Source organism: Elaeis guineensis, chromosome 3, assembly GCF_000442705.2.
Source record: "Elaeis guineensis isolate ETL-2024a chromosome 3, EG11, whole genome shotgun sequence".
In the NCBI taxonomy this organism is placed as follows: domain Eukaryota; kingdom Viridiplantae; phylum Streptophyta; class Magnoliopsida; order Arecales; family Arecaceae; genus Elaeis; species Elaeis guineensis.
In genome coordinates this window covers 105,683,295-105,691,627 of record NC_025995.2, presented here as the reverse complement: position 1 = coordinate 105,691,627, position 8,333 = coordinate 105,683,295, and the positions used below count along the sequence as shown (strand labels likewise).

At 49.8% G+C, this 8,333-nt stretch overlaps 1 pseudogene; it reads left to right on the top strand.

The window, feature by feature from the left end:
* Nucleotides 1-3,951: 3,951 nt before the first annotated feature.
* Nucleotides 3,952-8,333, top strand: LOC105041562 (uncharacterized; annotated as a pseudogene).

Here is an 8,333-nt window from a genome sequence, read left to right as displayed (position 1 = left end):
CCCACTGCCTAGTCTTCAACACAAACAACGCCCACAACGAGAACCCTTCTTCGTCTCTTATGAGAATTGTCTCTAGATGACTTCCTTTTACACAGCTCCTTGTTGCTTTCTCCATTTTAAAGAGAAGAGGGATAAGAAATTGTATGGCGACCATCAATGCTTATATAAGCTTGATGTCCATCTCTGGATCTGCCTCGCTGTGTCATTCCTCTCTATGTTTTGAGAGGTGTCATTTACCCTTGTTCACTTCCCCTCAAAGCAAAGATGCTTGCCTCTGTTAGGATTTGATGTCTCGAGGTTTGATCTATATTGAGCCCACAGCGAGGTCCGCGATGAAAAACGAAGTCCAACGAGATCAAGATCATCCCAAACAGAATCCGGACGGAGAAGATACGCGTGAGAGAAGTTGGCACGGAATTCGGAACGACGGAGGACCGCTGACGGTCAGGGTAGGCCGGTGGAGCGGCGGCGGCGTGACCGCATGTGGCGGGGCGTGGCCCAGTGTGTGGCAGTGCGTGGGTTGGGTGTGGCCCAGCGTGCGGCGCCCAGCCCAGGCCCAGGCACGCTGCCCAGGCCCACGCGTAGGCGCAGCCTAGGCTCGTGCGGCCTGCTGGGAGCCCGACAGCCCGGTCCACGGTGGACCGGATAGTGCATTGAGGGGTTTGTGAATCGCGTCGACGTTTTCTACATATTTTTGCGATCCACAATATTATTTCATAGATCGGTCACGATCGGACGGCTCTGGGAGGCTTACGGTCTTGATCCAACAGCTTGGGGAGTTATTGGGTCTGATTAGGAGTTCATTTCATGTTCTAATTGGGTCTTAAGGCCTATAAAAGGCCTATTCGTGAACTGAGAGGGTCGTGGTTTGGCTTCGCGTGACTGTGGAAAATTCGAGAAGAGCCTAAACCTGTAGAGAAAGAGAGAGTCGCGTGACGCTGAGAAGAGAAACAGGAGTAGGGGCTCCAAGAAGATTTCAGGACAATGGACACGATTGCTTTAGGGATTTAGAGGGGTCTTCCTAAAGAGAGAGCTTTTGTAAGGGAGAACTTCTTATGAGAGAGAAATTGGATGTACGAGGATTGAGAGTGAGATCTCCTCTTGTAAATTTTTTTTTCATAGTGAAATTTGCATGCCCCGTGGAGACGACTCCTTTTTTGACTGATCCACATATTTTGATTATTTTATTTTATTTCTTCTTTCTTCCTGCTGCATCGCGTGGTACCGAAAAGGTCCTGAGAGGTGGTGTCCTAGCCAGACATCCATCCAACAAATGGTATCAGAGCAAGACGGTACAAGGATGCAGATTGCAGCGGTAGTGAGCAAGACTGAAAATGAAAAAGATAGGATCAATCAAGATGGAGATCAACAAGTTTGATAGAAAGAGCAATTTCTCTTTATGGCAGGCAAGGGTGAAGGACGTGCTCATCCAGTAAGGATTGATTGATGCTCTCTTGTGCGAGGAGAAGCCGACTATTATGGAGGTGCAGGATTGGAGACGGTTACAGATGCAGGCGGTGAGTACCATTCACATGTACCTAGCGGATAAGGTGGTGATCCATGTGCTTAGCGAGACTTCTCCGATGGTGCTATAACTGAAGCTCGAGGAGTTGTACATGGCGAAGTCTCTCACAAACACTCTTTTCCTCTAGAAATAGTTCTATTAGCTGCGGATGATTGAGGGACAGCATGCAGGAGCATCTCAGTCACTTCCAGAAGATCCTCACCAACCTCCTCAGCATTGGTGAGAATGTTGAGGAGAAGATCATGATGCTAGTTTTGCTAGCGTCGCTTCCACCTTCGTATGAGTTCTTGATGACTGCTCTTCTAGTGGGAAAGAGCATCATCAAGATGGACAAGATCACCGCAACGATACTCTAAAATAAGATTCTTAGGAGGGAGAACCCAGCTTCGAGCTCAGATGGTGGTAGCTCAATTTTGGTGATTTCTGGAGAAGCAAGAGGTGGTAGACGAAGTGACAGGAGATCGCGACGAGGATGGTCGAAGTCCATGAAGAACTAGAGCAAAATCAGATGTTATCGGTGTGATGAGTTGGGGCATCTAGCTAGAGATTGCTCTCAACTCAAAGATCGGACGATAGCTGTTGTAACGACGGCCAGTAGCAATTCAGAGAGAGATGTCTTGGAGATATCTGATGAGGTATCTACTTCTTTCTAGCAATAGATTTTAGATTCTGCATGCACCTATCATGTATGTTGTAAAGAGGAGCAGTTTGACTCTCTAGAGAACAGTGACGGTACTGTTTATCTACCGGATGGATCGAGTTGTGCGATCAGAGGCATCGGGACGGTCAGCTGGAGGACACGATGGTGCAGCGAGAAAATTGGAAGAGGTCCGATACATATCCGATTTCAGATAAAATTTTATCTCACTAAGCAGACTGAATTCAAAAGGCTACAGGATGATAGCTGGTGGAGGAATCTTGAAGGTGCTATGTGGCGATAGAATTGTACTAGAGGAGAAGAAGGAGAGGAGAGGACATTATTATCTGACAGGGAGCTGAGTGCGAGATGGAGTTTTAGGAGCCAGGAAGAGCCCAGAGCGAGGTGGAGCTCCAGGTGGAGGTGGATCGGACATGAGACAGGAGACTCGGGAGGACGAGAGACAACGTCGCAAGGTGAGATTCCTATTGTCGCAGGATGATGTCTCGAGCAGGTCTCAGGTTAGAAAAAGCATAGTATTCGATGGAGATGGGATCGAGCGGCCTGGCCCGACTCTTATGTTTGTCCATCCATGATCAGTAGGCGATTGCCCCAGGACATGGGACGAGGAGATCCAGAAGCTCTCGGAGTCAGGAGGAGGCTGAATATTGAGTCGAGGTAGAGATTGTTAGGATTTGACGTCTCGAGATTCGATCCATATTGAGCCCACAGCAAGGTCCGAAATGAAAAATGGAGTCCAATGAGATCAAGATCACCTCAAATGAAGTTCAGACGGAGAAGATACACGCAAGAGAAGTCGGCACGAAATCCGAAGGATGAAGGACTGTCGGCGGATGGCGGCGGGCCGACAGAGCGGCAGTGGCGCGGCCGCACGTGGCGGGGTGCGGCCCAGTGCGCAAGCTAGGCGTGGCCCAGGCACGTGCTGCAGGCGCAGCCCAGGCCCGCGCGGCCTGTTGGGAGCCCGACAGCCCTGTCCATAGTGGACCGGGCAGTGCATGGAGGGGTTTGTGGACCGCGTGGGTATTTTCATATATTTTTCACGGTCTACGATACTATTCTGTAGACTGATCACGATCAGACAGCTCTGGAAGGCTTGCGGTCTTGATCCAACGGCTTGGGGAGTTATTGGGCTTGATTAGGAGTCCGATTCGGGTTCTAATCGGGTCTTAAGGCCTATAAAAGGCCTGTTCGTGAACTAAGAGGGCCGTGATTTGGCTTTGCGTGATTGTGAAAAATTAGAGAAGAGCCTGAACCTGTGGAGAAAGAGAGAGTCGCATGACGTTGAGAAGAAAAATAGGAGCAGGGGGTCCAAGGAGATTTCTGGACAGCGGACATGATCGCTTCAGGGGTTCAGGGGGGTCTTTCTAAAGAGAGAGTTTTTGTGAGGAAAAATTTTCTGGGAGGGAGAAATTGGATGTACGAGAGTTGAGGGTGAGATCTCTTCTTGTAAAATTTTTTTTTCACAGTGAGATTTGCATGCCCTGTGGAGGTGAGTCGTTTTTTGACTGATCTACGTATTTTAATTATTTTTATTTTATTTTTTTTTTACTATATCATGTGATACCAAAAAAATTCTGGAAGGTGGTGTCTTAACCAGACATCCACCCAACAGCCTCTTTAGTGGTGCAGGTGTAAGAGCTCCTAAGGAGCTCAACCAAGCCAGCAACCACATCCCCACGCCAAAGAGATTGGCAAAAAAAAGCTCTTTAGACACATTTGCCCGAAAATTCTCTTCTACCATTACAGTTAACATCGACCCCTAGCATGAATTGCTTACGCGCATGAAACCAAATCATTGATGCAACCAAGGCAAGTGTATTCGATCCAATTCTTTTCCATTAATGATAATTATATGTATCTCTCATGGATCCCACCATCATTTGTTAGGATTTGATGTCTCGAGATTCAGCCCATATTGAGCCCACAGTGAGGTTCGCGATGAAAAATGGAGTCCAACGAGATCAAGATCACCTGAAACGGAGCTCGGATGGAGGAGATACGAGCTTTTGAAGTCGGCACGAGAATCGAGGTGGCGGAGGACCGCCGGCGACCGGCGGCGGGCGGCAGCGGCGCGGCCGCAGGCGGCGGCGCGTGGGACGCGCAACCCAGGCCCACGCGGGACGCGCGACCCAGGCCCGCGACCCTTTGCCCCGGTCCACCGTGGATCGGGAGGTCCACGGAGGGGCCTGTGGACCGCGTGGGCGTTTCCCACGCGTTTCTCGTGGTCCACCGCACTATTCCGTGGACCGAAGCGCGATTGGACAGTCCAGAGAGATCCCGATCTTGATCCGATGGTTCAGGAGATTTTTTGGCTTTATTTAGGACTCCTAATCCCTCTCTAATCAAGTTTTAAACCACGTTTAAGCCTTTAAAAAGGCCTGTGATGAAACAGAGAGGTAGGTGTTCGGGTTTCTCGCCGTACGAAGTCCGTACGAACCCGAAGAGAGAGAGAGAGGTGAGAGTGCTGTGAGAGAAGGAGCAGGAGGCTCTTGGACAGCGGTCGTCAGACTCTTCAGGGGTTCAGGGGGGTCTCCAAGAGAGAGAGAGCTTTTGTGAGGGAAACTTCAGGTGAGAGAGAATTGGGTGTACAAGGGTTGAGGGTGAGGTCTCCTCTTGTAAAATTTTTTTTTCATAGTGAAGTTTGCATGCCCCGTGGAGGCGAGCCCTTTTGTGGCTGATCCACGTATTTTGATTGTTTTCTTTTTATTTTGTTTCTTCTTTCTTCCTGCTGCATCGCGTGGTACTGAAAGGATCTTGGGAGGTGGTGTCCTGGCCAGACATCTACCCAACAAGTGGTATCAGAGCAAGGCGGTACAAGGATGCAGATTGCAGTGGTGGTGAGCAAGACTGAAGATGGAGAAGACAGGAACAATCAAGATGGAGATCAACAAGTTTGATGGTAAGAGCAATTTCTCCTTGTGGCAGGCAAAGGTGAAGGATGTGCTCATCCAACAGGAGTTGATCGATGCTCTCTTGTGCGATGAGAAGCCGACCACCATGGAGGTGCGGGATTGGAAACGGCTACAGATGCAGACGGTGAGTATCATCCGCATGTACCTGGCGGATGAGGTGGTGATCCATGTGCTGAGCGAGACTTCTCCGACGGTGCTGTAGTCGAAGCTCGAGGAGTTGTACATGGCGAAGTCTCTCACCAACACTCTTTTCCTCTGGAGGCAGTTTTACCAACTGCGGATGACTGAGGGACAGAGCGTGCAGGAGCATCTGAGCCACTTCCAGAAAATCCTCACCAACCTTCTCAGCGTTGGCGAGAACGTTGAGGAGAAGACCAGGGCGCTGGTTTTGCTGGCGTCGCTTCCCCCTTCGTACGAGTCCTTGGTGACTGCTCTTCTAGTGAGAAAGAGCACTATTAAGATGGACGAGGTCACCGCGGCGATACTCCAGAACGAGATTCTCAGGAGGGAGAATCCAGCTTCGAGCTCAGATGGTGGTAGCTCAGCTTTGGTGGCTTCTGGAGGAGTAGGAGGTGGTAGACGGAGCGACAGGAGATCGCAACGAGGGCGGTCTAAGTCCAGGAGGAACTTGAGCAAAACCAGGTGTTATCGGTGTGAGGAGTTGGGGCATCTAGCCAGAGATTGCCCTCAACTGAAAAATCGGACGGTGGCTGCTGTAGCGACGGCCGGCAGTGATTTAGATGGAGATGTCTTTGAGATATCTGACGAGATATCTACTTCTTCCCAGCAGTGGATATTAGATTCTGCATGCCCCTATCATGTGTGTTACAGAAAGGAGCAGCTTGACTCCCTAGAGAACAGTGAGGGCACTGTATATCTGCCGGATGGATCGAGCTGTGCGATTAGAGGCATTGGGACGGTCAGCTGGAGGACACATGACGGTGCAGTGAGGAGATTGGGGGAGGTCCGATACATACCCGATTTCAGGCGAAATCTTATCTCACTTAGCAGACTGGATTCGAGAGGCTACAGGACGGTAGCTGGTGGAGGAATCCTGAGGGTGCTATGCGGCGATAGGATTGTGCTGGAGGGGAAGAAGGGGAGCAGAGGATATTATTACCTGGCAGAGAGCCCAGTACGAGGTTGAGCTTCGGGAGCCAGGCGGAGCCCAGAGCGAGGTGGAGCTCCAGGAGGTGGATCGGGCACGAGACAGGAGACTCGGGAAGACGAGAGGCGACGTCGCAAGGTGAGATTCCTATTGCCGCAGGATGATGCCCCGAGCAGGTCTCAGGTCAGGAGGAGCACAGCATACGACGGAGATGGGATCGAGTAGCCTGGCTCGACTCCCATGTTTGCCCATCCATGATCAGCAGGCGATTGCCCCAGGGCATGGGGGCGAGGAGATCCAAAAGCTCTCGGAGTTTGGAGGAGGCCGAATATCGAGTCGAGGTGGAGATTGTTACGATTTGATGCCTCGAGATTCAGCCCACATTGAGCCCACAGTGAGGTTCGCGGCAAAAAATGGAGTCCAACGAGATCAAGATCACCTGAAACGGAGCTCGGATGGAGGAGATACGAGCTTTTGAAGTCAGCACGAGAATCGAGGTGGCGGAGGACCGCCGACGACCGGCGGCGGGCGGCAGCGGTGCGGCCGCAGGCGGCGGTGCGTGGGACGCGCGACTCAGGCCCGCGACCCTTTGCCCCGGTCCACCGTGGATCGGGAGGTCCACGGAGGGGCCTATGGACCGCGTGGGCGTTTCCCACGCATTTCTCACGGTCCACGACACTATTCCGTGACCGGAGTGAGATCGGACGGTCTAGAGAGATTCCGATCTTGATTCGACGGTTCAGGGGATTTTTTGGCTTTGTTTAGGACTCCTAATCCCTCTCTAATCAAGTTTTAAACCACGTTTAAGCCTTTAAAAAGGCCTGTGACGAAACAGAGAGGTAGGTGTTCAGGTTTCTCGCCGTACAAAGTCCGTACGAACCCGAAGAGAGAGAGAGGCGAGAGTGCTGTGAGAGAAGGAGCAGGAGGCTCCTGGACAGCGGTCGCCAGGCTCTTCAGGGGTTCAGGGGGGTCTCCAAGAGAGAGAGAGCTTTTGTGAGGGGAACTTCAGGTGAGAGAGAATTTGGTGTACAAGGGTTGAGAGTGAGGTCTCCGCTTGTAAAATTTCTTTTTCATAGTGAAGTTTGCATGTCCCGTGGAGGCGAGTCCTTTTGTGGCTGATCCACGTATTTTGATTGTTTTCTTTTTGTTTTGTTTCTTCTTTCTTCCTGCTGCATCGCGTGGTACTGAAAGGATCTTAGGAGGTGGTGTCCTGGCCAGACATCCACCCAACATCATTAATTGTCACAGGTCATTTTTTGTGAAGGATGAGATCTTTTGCTTGTTTGAGGGGGCTTTGGGGAACCTTGTGAGCCTAATTTAAGGCGACAATATGGGCTAGGGAAGAACACGAAGGAAGTTGTTCTGGCAATGGAGGCATATCGAGCTCTAAGCGGTCGAGCTCCTTATTCTACCAACCACATGCTCTCACACCTTGCTGACAATCTTGCCTTCATCATCTTTGACAGGTCCATGCCTATTGTTTTCATCGCATCGCTAAGCATAACGAGAGATGAGAGAAAACAGCTAGGTATATAGTTTTCATGGTGCACCATTTATCTATTTCACATACATTGGATAGGTACACTTGTTCTTAGGGAAAACTGCTGATGGATATCTAGCTTTCTCCAATGGTGCTCAGACACTAAGAGGCGCATGTGGGAAATCATTGGCATCATTTCCTCCAGGTGATTCCTGGTCTCCCTGAGTACATGACATTCCCTTCTATATGTTACTGCTCCGTATCAAGTTTATGTTAAGATATGCAAAAAATTTGGTGAATTTTGGGATCTTACCTGTGATTATTAGCAAGACGATCAATTCAAATAATTTCTATCAAAAATTTTATTCATATCAGAATGCACAACAAGGGGTGCTTTTTCTCGACTAATAGCAGTCTATGAAGCTATGAACATCCAAAGAACAAGGTCACTGCAGTAAAAGCGATGGAGGACATGTCCGGTGCAACCTTGAAGGTGCTCAATATGGGTCATTTCTAATTTCATTAAAAGTAAATTACCATATTACATGCAAATCTTGTTCTTTTAATCTATTAATTCATTTAATTCTTGTTTACAGATTGACAGACCAAAAACCTTGCAAGCAACAACTGAACAGAATGTTCTGCATTAG